Source organism: Zosterops lateralis, assembly GCF_965231275.1.
Source record: "Zosterops lateralis genome assembly, chromosome: 17".
NCBI lineage: Eukaryota > Metazoa > Chordata > Aves > Passeriformes > Zosteropidae > Zosterops > Zosterops lateralis.
The window spans coordinates 7,172,290-7,190,053 of record NC_139777.1 but is presented as its reverse complement, the minus strand read 5'-3'; the positions used below and the strand labels follow the sequence as shown (position 1 = coordinate 7,190,053).

The 17,764-nt window shown below is 41.6% G+C and overlaps 1 protein-coding gene and 1 long non-coding RNA gene across 3 annotated transcripts in view; both read left to right on the top strand.

Annotated features, from left to right (window-relative positions):
• The window catches only part of ZDHHC8 (zDHHC palmitoyltransferase 8), a 112,358-nt gene that overhangs the window by 47,659 nt on the left and 46,935 nt on the right, over positions 1-17,764 (top strand). The window lies entirely within an intron of this gene.
• Positions 9,963-15,146, top strand: LOC310916267. Its single transcript, XR_014591280.1, has 3 exons — positions 9,963-10,179; positions 10,267-10,294; positions 10,813-15,146. It is a non-coding gene; the product is annotated as an uncharacterized lncRNA (long non-coding RNA).

Here is a 17,764-nt window from a genome sequence, read left to right as displayed (position 1 = left end):
AGCTTTGAAGAAATTAAAAGGCTTGGGGTTTGTTGGTTTTTTTTCCCCTAAGAAGGTATAAATGAAAAGTGCACCTTTTAAACAGATGGATGTGTAAATGATGAAGAGGTAATTTGATCTATAAATATAAATGGAATTTTGTCTACTGGCTTCAGGCCAAAAAGCAATAGGTTTAAAAATAATTTTAACTGCTTTAACTTGAAAATGGTTTTTCCTCTGAACAGAATATTTCAGTGAATGACCAGAGAGGCTCTTGATGAGAATTGCTGTTCAGCTGAGGAACTCTGTCAGGCATGCAGATCTGGAAGTCGCAGCATGCGACTCTACCCTTGTTGCCAAAGTTCTGCAGGCCAAATTATTCCCAGTATGACGCCTAAAAACTTAATCTGTGTTGATGTGTCTTTCCTCTTACAGTGCTCTTTTGCAACTATGAGTTCAGCTGTGCTGGGTCCACCTAGCCCTATATCCTGTCTGTGACTGTAGCCAGTAGCAGTTGCCTGAAAAGGAGTGTTGGAACAAGCCAGATGAGATTCTTGGCCAAAATACTGTCCCTGATTCTCACAACTGCAGTCCAGCGTGCTCTTAAATCAGCAGTGGTGCCTTCTTTGCACAGTGTCAGGCAAGGATCACAGAGTGTGTTACAGGGAGTGCCCCAGCAGCACAGCTCGTGCCAGGGCTGGGTCTGCCAGATTTTGGCTCCTCGTGTGGAGGAGTCAGGAGATCAGCCCCAGGTGTCTCCACAGAGAAGCTGTGCTGGTCCCCAGGTTGGGAGGGACAGTCTGCTCAGATGAAGGGGTGGCTCCTTCATCACCAGCAGGTCCTGGGCAGCAGTCCCACACTGCAGCTACTTGAAGCAGGCCTGGGAAGGGAATTTGCTTTCCTGAGCTCAAGCAATATTGTGTTTTGGGCATAACTGAGGAATAATGGGTCTAAATAATTGTTGTAATGAAGCTAAATTAATAAAGTTAAGAACACCTTCTATAGTCAAAAACTATCCAGCTAAAGCAGAGAGTTGAACTATGCAGAGGAAAAGCCTTCTCAAATAAAGCAAAGGGCAGCAGTTGTTATTGGGATCTGTTTTACTATCACAGGAGTGCTGATCCCAACTCTCCATTGCATTTCTAGGCTGTTGCCTTTCTTCCTGGGAAGGCTGTGAGAGTCATATGAACTATGCTTCCTGCTAACAGCCCCACTGTTGAAAACTTAAGAGAGCTTTTCAATTTGCCAGACTTCTGGTGAAAGCCTCTGATCTGCATTACACAATCGAGCCTCAGTTCGTGCCTGTCAGAGGCCGGTAGCTGGTAACATGTGGGCAGCTCCAGTCTGCCTCTGAAAGGTTTTGTTCAGTGTGTGCCTCTGCTCAGCCCCATCAGGCCCTTGTATTTTTCAAAATGTTAAGTACTCAGCTTTGCTGCAGTACATTATCTCACAAATCTTCTATTGTTTGGCCCTTTTCTGAAGAGCACATTATGTGTGGTGGCACAAACTGTGGCCAGGCAATGTCTGCAGTGCATGCAAAGGTGCTGGGGGCTGGAGCTGGTGCCACCCACCATTGGGTGGTTTGGGACTGCCTGGATCAGGGGTGCTTTGGACTTGTTCTTCTTGGCTTAAACTTGTCAATGAAAGCATAAAGTGCTGTGGCTTTGTTCAATGGGGACAAGCAGTGACAGGTACATAATGTTCCTATTCTTGGAGTTGTCAGATGGAAGGGAGCTGATATGATAACCCATAATACTTTGTCTTCTGTGATCTTGAGAGATAGCTGTGCTTATGCATCTAATTTCCACTGGAGAGGTTTGGAGGAAAGTAAAACAATCCCTGTTAAGGCTCAAATTCAATCAAGCCAAGCTGCAGAGTTTTCATCAAAGGCAGGAAACAGACGGGCACAGCTGCAGGAGGAGCTGCAAGTGCTCTGGGAAAGCCACCCAGGCATGTGCTGCAAGCAGGGACACCAAGACAGTGCTGCTGTTCTGCACAGGGCCTCAGCTCTGTGCCAGTGGATGGATGGTCCCACAGCCCCTGCAGCTCAGGGAGGTGCCATTTTGGGGAGGAACCTGCCTGGCATTTCTCCCAGCACTGTACGCTTGTCTGTTTCCAGGATTTGCTCACTGTCATAGAAGAAGAAAAGTGCATCAAATACTTATTTATGTTTCCAATTCTTACATCTCTGGACTGTGCTGCAGGCGCTGTCCTAGGGAGCTCAGCCTTACCTCCTTTGCAGCAGCACCTCATTGCTGTGTCCCTACTGATTTCACCATTTCAGAGTAGACAGTTGCATGATAAAGAGTTGTTGTACCTTGGTGGGCTCACAGAGAAACCTCTGGGGTACACTGGGGTGTTGTTTCTTATGTTCTTTGTGAAAGACAGAAAAGAAAAGAAGGTCCAGCCCCATGTCCCCGGTGTGTGCCCAGCCACTCACCCAGAGACAGTCTGACAGTCAGTCATTGCTCCTGTGAAAAATGACTCAGTGCAGGTTCTTTATCTGCCACCTTCAGGCCTTGACTCCTCCTATTTACTTGGAAGGTGCAAATATTTAGATCTCTTCCAGAACAGATCTGTGTTATTGTTAGTTAGGAGGTTTCGGTCCTTAAACAGTTTAGGGTTTTGTTTCTTTTGTGTAGTTTTTTTTTTGCCAAAATCAAAGATTTTCCTAAGCAAGAAGCCTATGTAAGCACAACTGTGTAGTGGGGAGAACTTTTCTCAGCTTGCTTTCCCTTTTCTAAAGACAAAAGAGCCTTATTGAAATGTGCTTCCTTTCTGCCTGTTAATGGCTTTTCCTTCCTTCCTCCTTGAAATGAGCTTAACATTCTCCCATCCTGTTGAGTATAAATTTCAGCCTGGACTGTTTTCCCTATTGAGGTGTTGAATCACTGGCCTTGAATGGGAACCTGTGATGAAGTAGGGAGAAGAGAAGGCTTGGGAAGAAAGAGTTTTTCCAACAGTTTGGTGGTACATGGGATGATTAAAAAAAACCCAAAACAACAAGGGCAAGGTGCTATTCATTTTAGCTCAAATACTCTTTTCTTTGGTTTATTTTTGGATACTTTCTTATGATGGATCTGGATAAATTCCAAGACATAATACACAAAATACATAAAGGAAGAGCTGGTTCCCGGTCAATAACAATGTTCCATTTTAAGCTGTCTCAGGTTAAAGGGGAAAAAAAGCATGATGCCATATCACTTGAATCCATTTGTCTTCTGGAGGAATGATGCTGAAATCTTGCTTCAAAGGCTTTGTGTGGGAATAATGTCCTGAAGCCTGGATATTCTCCAAGGCTTAATTAAGTTTATTCATAGAAACCCTAAACTTTACAAACTGGACAGCAGACCTCTAAATTTGGCTCTAAGAACAGACAAGGTATTTATTGTTTCTGCACACTCTGATTAGCAACACTGAGCACAGACATGCACTTTGGAATAATTAATACAATGGACAGGAATTAAAGCAAGCAATATGGCTGAGAAATTAACTTCTAAAATCAAGACTCGAATTATTATTGTAATTATTGTAAAGCATCTGAGCTTGTGTGAAAGCAAACTATTGTTCAGTTGGCTTAAGCAAAAAAGGGTGATTTTTTTGTTTGGTAGAAAAGCAGGTGAGTCTTCAAAACCAGCTGAAACCAATGTGTGCTGCTGCCTTCATGGATTTGTTTAATTTGCAGTCCTCCCTCTGGAGAGCCAGCAGTGCAGGAGGGTCACAAAAGTAGTTTAGAGGGCATTTTTGTTCGTGTTTGAGGGGTTTTTTTTAAATTGTTCTGCTTTAATTGCTATTGCAGATAAATTTATAAGAGATAAGATTCTTCAGTAGTACTTCCTTTTTAGAAAGCTTGCATGTAGGTGAAACTGAAGGGTTTGATTGAGGTTTTTTAAGAAGTCTACTTTGAAGGAATGTTTTCTTATTTTTGGTATTACTTAGGATTTATGTATCAGGAGATTTTTTTTTAATACAACTTTTTTTCACAATATCTTAAATAAGTGTGCAGAAAAGCTGACCAGAAGTATCATTTGGACAGAGCAAGTTGTGTGCTTTGCTGTTGACACAGTTCTCTCAGTGTTGGGGCAAATTGCAAAATGTCTTCTGTTCAGAATTTTGTTCACCCAGAATTCCACTGCAGATTAGTTTTGAAACTTGCTGCTCAAAGGAATTTAAGAAAAAATATCCTATGTAAAAATTTTTAAAAATTTGGTAGTGTTAACAGATAGAAATGTTGATTGACTTTATTTTTTTAATGTAAGTCATAACATTTAGACATGTAAAAATATAATTGCTTTTTAAAATGTAAAATAGCTCCATGAGACTGCCTGACTCTCTGTGCATGACATCTCCAGGCTGCTTAAGTACTGTTTGCTTTGTTAGTGAGATGAAACAAGGATTTGAGAATGAAAGACAGTTGTGGTCTGGAGAAGCAATTGTTATCAGTCAACTTTGTTTCTTGGAAAATGAGGCTCTTAGAGCTGGAAACTTTGGCTTTGACATATTGGAGCCCATGTTTCACACAGATGTGCAGGTCCTGTTCTGATGACCAGGAGTCACTATGGATTTCAGAGAGCTATTTCAACTTCCATCCTTCTTGAAATTGTGCACCTTCCTCCTGTCTGTGCTTGGATAATGTGGAAAGAACCACAGGCTAGAAAGCAGCTTAACTAATCCAGGTTAAAGGGGCTGCAGTTTGGGATAGCTGAGGTGTCTTTACTATGGCAATTGCCTACCCAAGTGTAGAGTGTGAGTAAAGTGTCATTACAACATTCACAAGTCTTGTGGCTGCTGACCTGATATTGGAAGATTTTAATCTAACATAGAACAAATATCATCATCATCTTTCATATCTCTGAAAGCAGCACTGTGCTCCATATCTTTTATGTTTGATTCTTGCAGGCACTTTGAATGTGTATCTTATGCCCTATATCCTGCTTTTGAATTTGCAGTGCAGTATCATAACACTCCATCTTTCAGTGAGAGAGGCAGCTGTAGGATGAAGCCTAGGAAAAAACCTCGGGGTTACACTCTCTGTCTGAACTGCTTTAGAGATCAACCCAGCTGAATTCTAATTTAGAGAAGAAAGCTTCCCATGCTACATTTGCACTGTAAACATTTAGGGAGGTCTGTAAGAGCTGATCTTGAGGTGTCCTTTAGGCTGATTGTTCTGTTTTTATGAAAATTTTGCTTGTGAGAGCCCTTGAATACACATTAGTGAGGAAAGAAGTGAATAGAAGTAGACCACAGAATTCTGAATCTGTATAACATCATATATAGGAGACTACATACATAGGAGACTAAACTTTGTAATTAAATATTGAACAACTATCCAACCCTCTTCACAGCTCAAATTTTATGTTCAGTAGTATGGTGCTAGCCCATCTTGAATCATGTATCCATCAAAAAAGTCAAGGTCAAGAGGGCTCAGATCTACCAGTCAGTTCCTTTGTGGTTGGGTATGCTTGTAAGAAGACTCTTATTTTTAGTGTTTGGCATTGGAGATTGGAACTGGTGTGAGTGGAGGGATGGAGGTCCTTACAAAGAAACATCAGACCAAGCAACAAGGCTGCTTCCCTGAGGAAGGACACGATGGTGCTTGGCTGCCAGACAGCTGCTGGGTGAGCAGTGTCTGAGTGGAGATCAATGCAGGGGTATTCCCTTTCTGTATCTTTTTATTGAGCATGGTTCTATGGGCAGAAATAATTTCAGCAAATCTAGGAGGATTCGGGTTATTTCTCTGCCCTTTGGCTTAAGGCTGTAGTTATCTGGAAACTGAAAATGCCATTGTAAAAATCCAAAATCACAACCCTCTGTAACAGGTCACCAGCCAGCCTGGAAGGAAATGTCCATGTGTGAGAGGGACAGACTTGTCACCTGGGCAGGCAGCAGGGAAGTCTCATTGACTGCTTGGTCAATGGCAGCATCCTGAGCTGTCAGGCTCATTAGGGACATGCTGCTAATTTGGTCAGGCAAGGGCTGCCAGGGTGCATTGTGTGGGGTTAAGCAGTGTGAATAGAGCCCGTAAGCAAAGCTGCTGGAATCTGTTTTGTGTTCCCTTTGGACGCCTGTCCTGCGCTTTTGGCTTCTTTTCCAGTTCAAAGTGGCCACGTGGAGTTTTGGCACGGTGAGCGCTGTCCGTAGATGAGTTATAGATTGCAGAAGTGATCTAACTTGTGCTGAGAGGAGTTACCCAGCTTCTCTTCTCAGCTCTTTCTGCATACATACACTTAGAGTGTCAATTCACTACTTCGTGGGACTTAATTAGAAATGGATTAAGCCCTTTTCTTTTGAAAACCCAGTTTGAACTGTTATAGGTATTTTCCTTATCATCCCTGCTCACATGCACTAGGCACTGCCTATATAGCAATTAGAGTTTGCATTTCTTTTCTACCATCAAAAGATAACCTTCCTCCCCTTCCCACAAGCCATGGAGTCCTGCAGGCAGGTTTGGAGGTCTGACAATTGTGCTTTCCACACACACTCCAGTCCCTGGAAGAGCTGGAAGGTTGTGGACTGACCCTTTGGACACGGGAGATTGGTGGTGGGGAAAACCTGCCCCATGCAGCCTGGCTGGGTGGGTGTGCTGGCTCTGTGTGTGCCTGGCTGGAGCGATTCCTCATGGGATTATTGTGAAAGGTTGAGCAAGGAGAAGAGATTGTTTTCATCTCAAAGAGAACAACCAGATTGTCTCACTGCTGTCTTTCCCCAGCGTGCGTCAGAATATTGTTAATTTAGGAGTTGGAACCCAGTGGAGGATTTTCTGATTCTCTACCATGTGTTTGCCTTTGTGACTCCAGTTTCTCTCTCATCCTTTGGGGATGTTTTTCCCTGACATCTTCAGCCTTACCAGAACTTCTTTTTATTTCTGCCAGAGAAAACACTGAAATTAATAGTTTTTGGTAACCATTTGTCTACATCTCCATCTGATTGATCTGATTATGTTAAGGCTGAGTCGAATACTCCATTAAGAGTTTCAAATGCTATCAGAACTGAAGCAGGAAGAGGTTTCCCAGGAGACTGACTGTGTGTGCCTGTGTGGAACAGACTTGGCAGGGAATTGGGCTGCACAATTCCCTGGCAGAGAGCAGCACAGCTCCAGCACTTCTGTCACCAGATACCTGGGGTGATCCTGAGCTGGGAATAGACACCTGCTGGCTCAGGCTTTTTTATCACCTGGGAGCTGCCCTGCCCTCCAGAAACAAGGGGGATTCATGCCTCTGTCTGTTCATGTACAGGGATATTGATGTAATGCAGTGCCCCATTTTGGGAAGCAGTGTTTTTCCAAGGGTGGAAAAATGCTTGCTCTGTGGGAGGGAATACTTCTTGCAAACAAGCCCTGAATTTCCTCATTTTACTTTACTAGGGATTTCTATTAGAAAATAAGGCTGGAGGGGGGATGTTTGGAATGATTCTGGGAAGCTTTGACTCAGAAAAGGGAGAATGATTCATATTCTTACTGTTATTTATTAAGGAGAACAGAATATGAACCTGATCTTTTACTTATCTTTGGAAACTTAAAGCACTGATGCAGTGACCCCAAAAGAGTTTGTGGGTTTGAACCAAGGTTGTTCAACATAAAAGCTAAATCCTAGCTGTGGGAGCTGGCCCACAACATTTCAAGAAGATTTAGTCCTATTACCTTCATACTTGATAAGTATTTTAATATCCTCAGTGTATCCCTTCTCTGTTTGTGAAATGGGGTGGTAAATAAGTCTTGAAACTTGACCCTTTCTGTGGTGTGACAATGGTCAGTTTATCTCTGGTTATTGTTGGAGTCTGGATGTAAGAGGTCATTCATTTGAGAGTCAGTCTAGTTTGGATGGAGATAATTTGATTACTGAGAAAAGCTATTTATTTAGTAGCAACACTTTTTAATTTGGAAATAAACATTTACTTCTCCAAAAATAACTTTGCTGTTAATAATCAAAACCTAAGATAACCAAAGGTATACATTAGAAAGAAGGTTCTAAGCTCCATCTTAAGATAATACTGAGAACTGTGAAGTAATTTACATTTGTGTTTGTATTCTGCTACTGTTAAGAAGTGCAACCTAAACGATGTTTTAATTATATTTGGCAAGGGAATTTAATTAAGGAAAAATCAAAGCATGACACAGTCTATGTCCCACCTTCATTCTTGTACTTCAGAAGGTGGTATAACTTAATCTTTTAGCTAATTCCTTAGGTCAGTTCTTTAAAGAATCAATCAGACAAGATTCTGTCCATTTTATGATAATGGAAAGGCACTTGACTGTGGCCACACAGTTTTATCTTCTCCACTTGTAGTATCATACTATACACCCATAATACTTTGGGTGTGCTGTCAGTGGCTGAGAGTGAGAGAAGTTAAGAGAAAGTTTTAACTTGCAGGCTTTAACTTTTGGAGTTAGAGACCGGAACAAATATCTCCATTATCCTCCTGAAAAATCCTGTTAGCAAAGCAGTCCCATCATATCTAAGTTACTGGCTTGAATATTGCTTGTATTGTCTGTTAAAGCACAGCAGCTTAATCTCAGCAGAGATTGAGAAGGCATGCAAAGACTCTGCTAGTGAGAAAAAATGGGTAGAAAGGACAAATTGTCACAGCAAGTATAGAAACTTGAACTTAGACTGTATTTTACTGCACTGAGGAAGGCAGAAGTCCTCAGCTTCCACAGCTGTGAATCAAACACTTCTGACCAACTCAACACCTATCCCAGAAGGATTTCCTTACAGGCTCAAGAAAACTGACTTATGTCAGTTGGAATAAACACACTGTGCAAAGTTAAGAGGTCTCCAAGGCTTTGGATAATCAACAGAAATCTTAATTACGTTGAACCCCAGAATTTATCAGTAATTACAGACATTTCGTTGACATGTAAGCAGCCCTGTGAGGTCACCAGAAAACACTTCTTGGATCGTATCTATTAGTGGAGTTGGAACTTTTCTTTTCTTAAAGGTCCAAAGTAATGTCAGCCACATAGAGGAGAAAATGGTATTGAAAATCCATGAGTGTTTTCTTCATAAAGCTGCAAAATAACCACATTGAACTCTCCTGTAGTCAATTTATGCCTGAAATCATCTTGTCCTGTGTCCTGTCAGAGCATCTGAGTAACTGTTGTGGTAGAAATGAGATCCTCTGCCAGGACTGTAAATACCTTCCAAAACTGAACTCAAACTGAGCCATGCACTCAAGTGCTGGAGTCTATGGGTGACATTACAAGGAGGGGCTGTGTAAGAACAAACATATGTCAAACATATTGTGGAGGTTTCCTCCTACTGGGCTTGGACTTTGTAGCTCACTTAGGCTGCCAGAATTAAACACGATACACAGTTTGTGGCTATTGTGTCATATTTCTTAATGCAGTGCCTGATGTACAAATTCAGTATTGCAGCAAAATACAGGATCTAGAGTTACCTTACCAAGTGGCCTGTCTTCTGACCTTGATTTGACCTCTGGAGCTCTCCTTGGCTACCCTCATCTCCCTCCCCAATTTAGCAATCTCTGCATAAAGAAAATGAGCATCAAGATGATTCCCAGCAAGAATCCTTCACTTCATGGAAACATTTTGTGAGTCAACATACTAAAATCCACAGTTCAGGCAGTACATCCCAAAGATCATTATTAAGTACTGTGGTTAAGAACTGTTTTCCTGGGAGGGATTTTGCTGCTTGGGCAAATCTCTCACAGGTGCAGCCTATTAGGAAGTCCAGACTGCTTCCTATAAACAAGCAAGCAAAAACAGTCCAAAGGACAGCAATGATCTGTTGCCTTGCCAGCAGGGAAAGTCCAAGAGAAGACTTGGACTTCAGTGGAAGTAGAATCAGGCTGGGGGAAAACCATAGTCTATAATGGGATTTTTGGAAGGAACCATTTATTCTGTACAAAATTGTCCAGTCAAAAGAGCTGATAAGTTTAAGGAACAAGCAGAAATACCCAAGGAAAAACCCAGCCTGGTTATTGAATTGAATGCAGCCCTCTCTTTGTATGATATGGGTGGGCCTGAGAAGAGATCTAAGTCATCGGCTATGCAACATGATTGACTTTGCCATAGCCAATTTCATCTGCAGCAGCCAACACTGATTGTTCAAGTGGGGTAACTCCAGCATTTGCAATCTGAGAATGCAGCCCCCTTTTTTTTTTTTTTTTTTTTTTTAACTGAAGATGATCAGAAGAACCCAAATTACAGGGACCTTCCTCACCTGAGAGGCACAAAGTTTGGTAAGTAGATCTTTTTGAAAATTCTCTTGAGGATACCCCAGCTTCAGCCTGGTGATGCAACACTGATATGTTCCTCTTTTCTCCTAGGAATGAGAATTCAAGAACCAGCAAGAAGGTAAGCTGTGTAGTGAGTTATTACAAATTTCACATCCATTCTAAAAAGATTCCTCCTAGAAATCCTTTGAATATGAAATTAAAATAGTCTTTGAAGTCAGTTGTCTTGGAAAATTTTCCGGTCCTTTTTTTTTTTACCCAGTTCATGTAGAATGTGATAATTTATTCTTTTGTTTCCTTGGCTGAGGGGAATTCAGTGTGTATTTTTGCTTCACCCCACTTGTTTGAGTGATTCATCTTGCCTTCCAAAGTGATTACATGTCCATCAATCCAACCACAAACCCTTTTTTGAAAACTCCTTGCTGCTGTTATATGTACTGAATAAATCCCAGCCAGACTACCTCAAATATATGTTTCTGTGACACAATAAAATGATTGCAGGGATTATAGCTCTCTGTAGCTGCAACTGAGAGCTATTTCAGCACTGAGCAAATAAACCACACAACCTTCTTATTCCCCACCCCACTCAGTAAAACCACTGCAAAATGTGTATAACCTGTATTTGATCTTTTTCTGCAGCATCCAGAAGAGTCTGTGGAAGCAGCTACCTGGAGCAGCCCTCTCACTGTTTTCCACCTGCAGCCTCATGAACCTTGTCTCCAAATAGCTGTGTTTGGGCTTTCTCCTGACACCGAGTACTCTGCTTATTGTTAAACATTTTCCCATCTGGTTTTGGCTCCACAATGGATTTCTGAACCCTGAAAGCAGTGAATTCTTTTGAAAGAAAACGACCTGACTGAAGCAGAATACGATTTGAAGAGTTTTCCACGTGCTACTGCTATAGGAAGCCTCCTCTAAGGAAGCCTCCCTTCAGGATTAGTGTTTCCTCAGATGCTTCAATGGCCAGGGCTGGCAGTGCTCTGGCAGGCAGAGCAACTCTCAGGTGGCCTCCTTGGTTTTTCCTCTTCTTTTCACTTCTCCTTCCTCAGAGTTGTCTTTCCTCAGCAGCTCCTCTTCTTCCTCTTTTACTTGTGGGTTTTGCTCTTCAAGAGCAAATTCCCATAAACTTACATCATGGTTGTTCTGCCTCCACCTTCTGCTCTTTGTATTTCAGTATTACATTTCACTCGTTATGGTTTATTTTTAATCAAACCATACCATATTACTTTTTGGGGCCACAGAAATGTGTTTGACATGTTTAAGTTGCCACTGTGAGGTTCTTCTCCAAACAGAATTCAAACCATTATGTTGCAATCTGTACCAGAGCCTTTCTAGCAGCTGTGTTTATACAGCTTCTAGTAAAATGGGTCCCTGATTAGGATTTTTGAATAGCTCATTCACTGAAAAAATGGTGTTTTGAACCAGCTAAAGCTATTTTAAAAATTGGGATAATACATGATTAAAAGTTTTGGTTTGAAGAAATCAGTGGCAACACCCTGCCAAATTTTAGGCCCCAAACATCACCACTAGTATTGTAAAGATGAAGTTACTGGATTTTAACTGGGCAAGAAGTAGTTTTCTTTTGCTTATTAAAAAAAATTAACCAAAAAAGTCATTTGTCACAAATGGAAAATTTTATGTTCGGTCACCCAAAATAGTTGAAGTTTGGTAAATTAGATGAAACTGAAGACAGGTTTTTTTTTTTTTAGAATTGTCAAGCAACACTGATTTGAGGGCAAATTGATCTAGAATAGAAACTGAACATTAGGCAGCTCTGGGGTTGCTCCAAGATTACCAAGACAAGCTGTTTGAAAAACCAAACCCCATCCTCAGCTGAGCGACACTGACACACACCACAGACTCTGTGTGTTGGGCAAGTGGGTTTTCAGGAGCTTCTCTGCTCCTTCCATGCCAGGCAACATCCTCAGGAGGATGAAGAAGCAATAGCTGCTGTGGCAGCTGCAGGGAACCCTGCAGGCTCTTCCTCCCATTGCTGAGGCTGGAGGGAAAAGGTTCCTCATCTTTGTTGTTCCCCACAGTGGAGGTGGCAGCTGCAGTCCCAGAATTCTGCAGGTTTGGTTACTTGTGTTCATCCTGAAGGTACTGGCATTGTACAAAACCAGTAAGGCACATTAAGGCAGGGAAACACAAGTGCTGCTTCTGCTCCATTAAACTGGAACTCAGGATTAAAGGACTAAAAGCTACTTTGACTGACAAACTCCATATTTAAATGTTTTTTAAATCGTAAACTAAGAGCAAAGATTTATAAGTTTGTGTCATGATCCATAAATCTAGATCTCCTCCTTTGCCTCTAGACAAATGGCTTGTAGAGGAATTTGTAGTGGTTTGGATAAGTCTAGGTTTCAGCAGTCAGCCCTCTTAAGTCAGACATATATGAAACATCTGTGATTGTTTGAGGAATTTGGCAGACAATCATGTACTTAAATCACATTTTCCCCTTTGAAAGTTGGAAATGTCCGTGTATAAATTAGACACACAAGCCACATAACTCTGCACTTGTGAATTAGACAAGGTATCAACCTGCTGTTACCTTGCAAATCCTACTGCCAGGTAAGAGCAAGTTGCTGTAGTGAAAGAGACCAGCTTAAAGTTCTTTAAAACTGTGTACCTTTTTTGTGCCCCAGAATAAAATCTAAGAGCTTTAGGGAGAGTTGCTGCTAAATGGCTAGTTTAGTGTTCAGAATTTGCCAGTTAGCCAAAAGACTAAGACTGAACTCAAAAGGTTCTTTGAGTAAAATTATACAAACCCTCCTTTCCAGGCAGAATTGCTGAGTTACGTGCATAGTTGTCGCATGCTGGGCCCCTGAGTACATTCACCATGCAGTTGTGCAGAGTCTGTCTAGAATCATCTCATCCTGTAATGAGATCATGTGAATTCAAAGCATATTAAACTTAATCCTAGTTTTCAGGATTATACCCAGTAAATTTAAAATTGCAGAGTATAAAAAAGGCATAGTGTTCCTGACTGCTTATTATAAAAAATGCTTTCTTGGGGCCCAGCTCATTATGAACCAGCTTTGGTTCTGCCACTGAAAGCAGAATTTGGTAAAGGGACTTCAGTGGGAGATTCAAGCTGATGTCTGGTGACCTTTGTCAAGCAGAACAAATGATTGCTATGTTTGCTAGAATTGTATTAGTGCTGGATGCTTCTGGTACAGCCTGAGCAAACAAAGTTTAAAAGTCTGGCTGCCTATCAGCAAACTTTGCCTTTTGATTGAGTCTACAAATGCTGCAGCATGGACCCTCCAGGCAGGAATTGAGGCTCTGCTTTATTTGATGCCAGGTTCTTCAATAGCTCCAGAAAGTAATTTTGCTTGTAATAGAAAAACATGATGAAAACAGACATAATCCTAAATAATGTGTTAAAATCAATGTGTGTCAGATTCCTGCATAGCACATGTCCTTTGATACACACAGGAATTGCCTGAACAACACGAGGAGGAGGCTGTCACACACATACAGGCTGCACCTCTGTGATCTCCAGCTCTGGAATGACAAAGCAGAGCTATCAACTATTTAAACTTAACCCAGCTCATACAGAGCCAAAACTAGGCAAGAAATGCCCCTCAAAAAAGAGAAGCCAAAGTTTGCAACTTTTGTATGAATAACCTCTAAGAGCTAAAGCCTATATAATTCTGACTTGACCAACCACTGAAATGCTGTAAATTTATTGTGGAAGTGCCCTTGGTTGCTTTGGGCTTGAGGATGTACAAGATTTCTTAGCAGCCTTCAGTGACCTGTCCTGCGTGATGCTGAGCCTTTCCATGTTCAGCTCCTCCTTTATTCTGAGGACAAGCTTATTTGGTTGGCAGTAGTCCTTCTGAGGCAGAGATTTTTACTGTGTCTAACTGAGCAGCATCACACTGGAGGGAATGAAGGTGGAAGGATTGTCTTCCTCAAAGCCATTGCTGGAATAAAAATTACCCACACTGGCTCCAGTATGTTTTCCACTTGTGTGGAAAACAGGCTCATTGTTTTCTTGCAGCACTCTCTGCCACCTCCTTTACCCTTCTTTCCTTTCTGTCTTCTGTACTTTGGCCTTACTGCTCTCTCCTCTACATATCTTTCTCTGTTTTCACTTATTGTTCCTTTACACACTTAATCCAAGGCAGTCAGTTCTAACTGGGTTTTTTTTTTGCCTTATTCCCTGGGAAACATCTATATCCTTTCTGTTCCCTTCCCAGAGCGTATTTTTATGCCAGCACTGGTGCATCTCAGCCAGTTGCAAGCTTCCCTCTCCTCCAGCCAAGCAAGAAGTTGATAGCAACAGACTGAGTGCCTGACTGGACTCAGCTGAGCATCTCCCCTTTGGATATTCTTGGTGGCTGCTGCCATGCTCCCCACAGCTTGGCCCAGTTTCTCTCTCTGTAGTGGCAGAGAGAGTTGGTGCAGAAAGTGCAAACCAACCTGGCATCTTCCACAACTGTATTTTTTTACCCCTTGAAGAATATAGGTTTCTTTTTAAGGAAGACTAACCTGTTTGGAAGATATTCTTGACATCTTAGGGGTAATACAATGTAGTATTACCCTTGCCAGCCTATCTGAACTGTTTCAGGAGGTTGTGGTGGGTTAGAGCTGATTGGCAGCTGTCATTCACTGGCTGTACATTGTCAGTGTTTATTCTTAGGCAGGCTGAATTGCCTGATAGAGCTCTCTGGAATGTAGCGGGAGGCAGTGCAGCATCTTCATTTAATTGCTTGTGGAGATGGCTGCAGGATTGTGGTGTCAGAAAATATTGTTAAATCTCTGGGGATTTCTTGGCATTTTGTTGCCACAATAAAGTCATAGTTGTCACAGTGGCTTAGTACAGCCACCAGTATATGAACACTTACTTATGCAGCCTGAAAATGTAGTGCAATAATAAAATACTCTATTTACATTTCTGCGACTTGCATTCATTTGAGTCTTCTAATGCTACTGTTGTCGTTCACTGTACTGTCTAAATGCATATTTCTTATATATGAAATTTATAAAGATGTTAAGAAGAGTTGACAGTAAAGTCACATTTTGCAACCAGTCTTAAACATGATCCTGCTTGTGGGTTTGTGTCTCTCTGCTGTTTTTATTACCTAAGCATTTCAGTTTTGGAAATCCATATTTATAAGGAATTTGTTCCACAGTAGAATTGCCATGGCATTGTTAATACCAAGATGACAAGTGGCCTGAAAATGAAGTGTTGAGCAAACCCAAGCAGTTTCCACTTGAGCTTTCTGTGACTGTCCTGAAGCCCAGCCAGTCCATGTTGCGGAGCATTTGCAAAGTAAGATTAATGCAGTGCAGAGCTGCTGGTGAGTTACAGGAAGGCAGTCAGTTGACACCAAAAAATGAGGTTCCTGTGTCTCCAACTCTCCCCTAGGTAGTCAAAAGTTTGTGTACTTTGAGAATGTAAAAGTATCTATTTTTTTGTGTGTTACAGTTGAAACCTCCATGTTCAGGGTTATGTTCACTATATGCAAAATGTTAGCCTGCAGGAGGGGTGAGTTTTTCCAGTAGAAATTATCTTAGTTGCACAAGTGTGAAAAACACTTGCTCTATATGATATTTTGAAGGTCCTTTTCTCACACTGTATTTATGTCTGTTCCTCTTGTCTCCAGTGAGATGTTTCAGTTAAAGCATTAAGTCAGAAGAGCATCCACCCTGTCAGCAACATGGAGAATGCTCCAATTATCTTCTTACCCATGTCTGTGGGACTAAACCATGAATATCCCTGCCAGGTTGCTCAGTCATTCTGGCCCAAGCAGGACTGCTTACATAAGTCAAAAATTCAATGTGATCTTGCAGTGCTGCTTCACAAAGTCATGGGCACACTGATTATGGTAGAGTGTTACTGGAGGAGCTTTCCTCATGCTTATCTGTGCTTTTACTCCTTCCATTTGTTGTTGCCTTGGTGCCTCTCACTTCTGGGTTTTTCTTTAGGAGGAGTTTTATGTCTCTGTTAGGATACATTTGTGAATACACTGCTTTTTCTCCCAGAACATAAACTGGAGAGAGATTTTTAGTATGTCTTACAGAACAGATGTGAAATCCAAGCTAATCAAACTAATCTGATAAAATAGGTTTTAGAATTAATCTAATATCAATCTGCTGCTCTGTAAAAAGCCCACATCAGCAGTACTTATTGTCTGTAGCTATAAGAGAGGGGGGAAAAAAGCCCACATGCATTCAGCTAGTGCAGCAGCAAAGAGTTTCCTCAGAACAGTGGACATGATAATCACAGTGCAGTATGTTAGCCTAAACTTGCTAGTAAAAGTTTGTGCTCAGACCCAGCCTCTCTGAGAGAGACTGAGCTGAAAATCATCCCTGGAAACCTGGCAGATTTGTGAGTTGGGTGAAGAGGAGATAAAATATGATTTTCAGGCTGTAATGAAAGATGACTTTGGAGGACATGTGCACGTGCAAGGAGCCTGAGGGAGGAAGTGGAAGATAGGAAATTCTGCGTCTTTGAACACTGACAAATCACCTGGCTCTGCTTAATGATCTGACAGTGTCTTCTCACCAGCTGCATCAAGATTTGGGCTATTCATCACCTTTATAGATTCATAGCATTAGGTAGCACAACTTTTCTATCAACACATGATTTTTTCCTGCCTGGTGAGCTGAAGAAAAGCTTCTTACAATTCCTTCAGTAGAGGAAGCACACAAACAGGCAGGTTGTACTCCATGTCAGATTATGGGATTTATGTTCCTGAACCATTTTTTTCTGCCACAACCATTTCAAGTTTGAGACATTGATTCCAGAAACTGATATTTTGCTATTCATCATCAAAGATTTGGTCAGAGGTTTCTTCTGATCGAATTATTTATGTCTTCATAAGCTTTCCTCTCAGTAAGACTTCCCAGTGTCCCCTGTGATGAATTTAGGCATAGCTGAAGATCATAAAAAAAACCCCCAAATTGAAAGGTTTTCATAGAGATAGCATTCGTTTGGGGAAGCAGTGGTATCTTTACCATTTATTACTGGGAAGCAACTTTGTCATCACATTTTGCTGGGAGACAGCTGTGTACAGCTGTTGGATGGAACTGTTTTTTAAAACGTTGGTTTATAAGAAGTGACATTCATCACTGATCCACTGAAGGGCCTTGGTGCTGCCAAGACTAATGGGTACACTGTGACATCAGCTACCATATTGAAATAAAAAATGAGAGGTCTTACGGTGTTTGGAGGTTGGATTTAATAACATTTTAAATGTTTTTGTGTGAAGGTGGTGTTGATGGTTCTAGTGGTGATGTTATATTGGTCACTCATGTGATTTGATGTAGACAGAAGTATAGATCATAGAATTTGGGAAAGGTCTTCCAGCTCGTTGAGTTCCAACACTTAACCCAGCACTACCAAGTCACCACTACACCCTGTCCCTGAGTGCCACATCTATACTTTCAAATGTGTCCAGAGATGCTGAGCCACTGTCCTGGGCAGCCTGTTCCAAAGCCTGACAACCCCTTGAGTGAAGAGATGTTTTCTGGTATCCAACCTAAACCTCCCCTGGTGCAAGTTTGAGGGCATTTCCTCTTCCTAAGGGTCTCCCCTCAGCCTCCTTTCCTCCAGGCTAAACGACTCAAATTCCCTCAG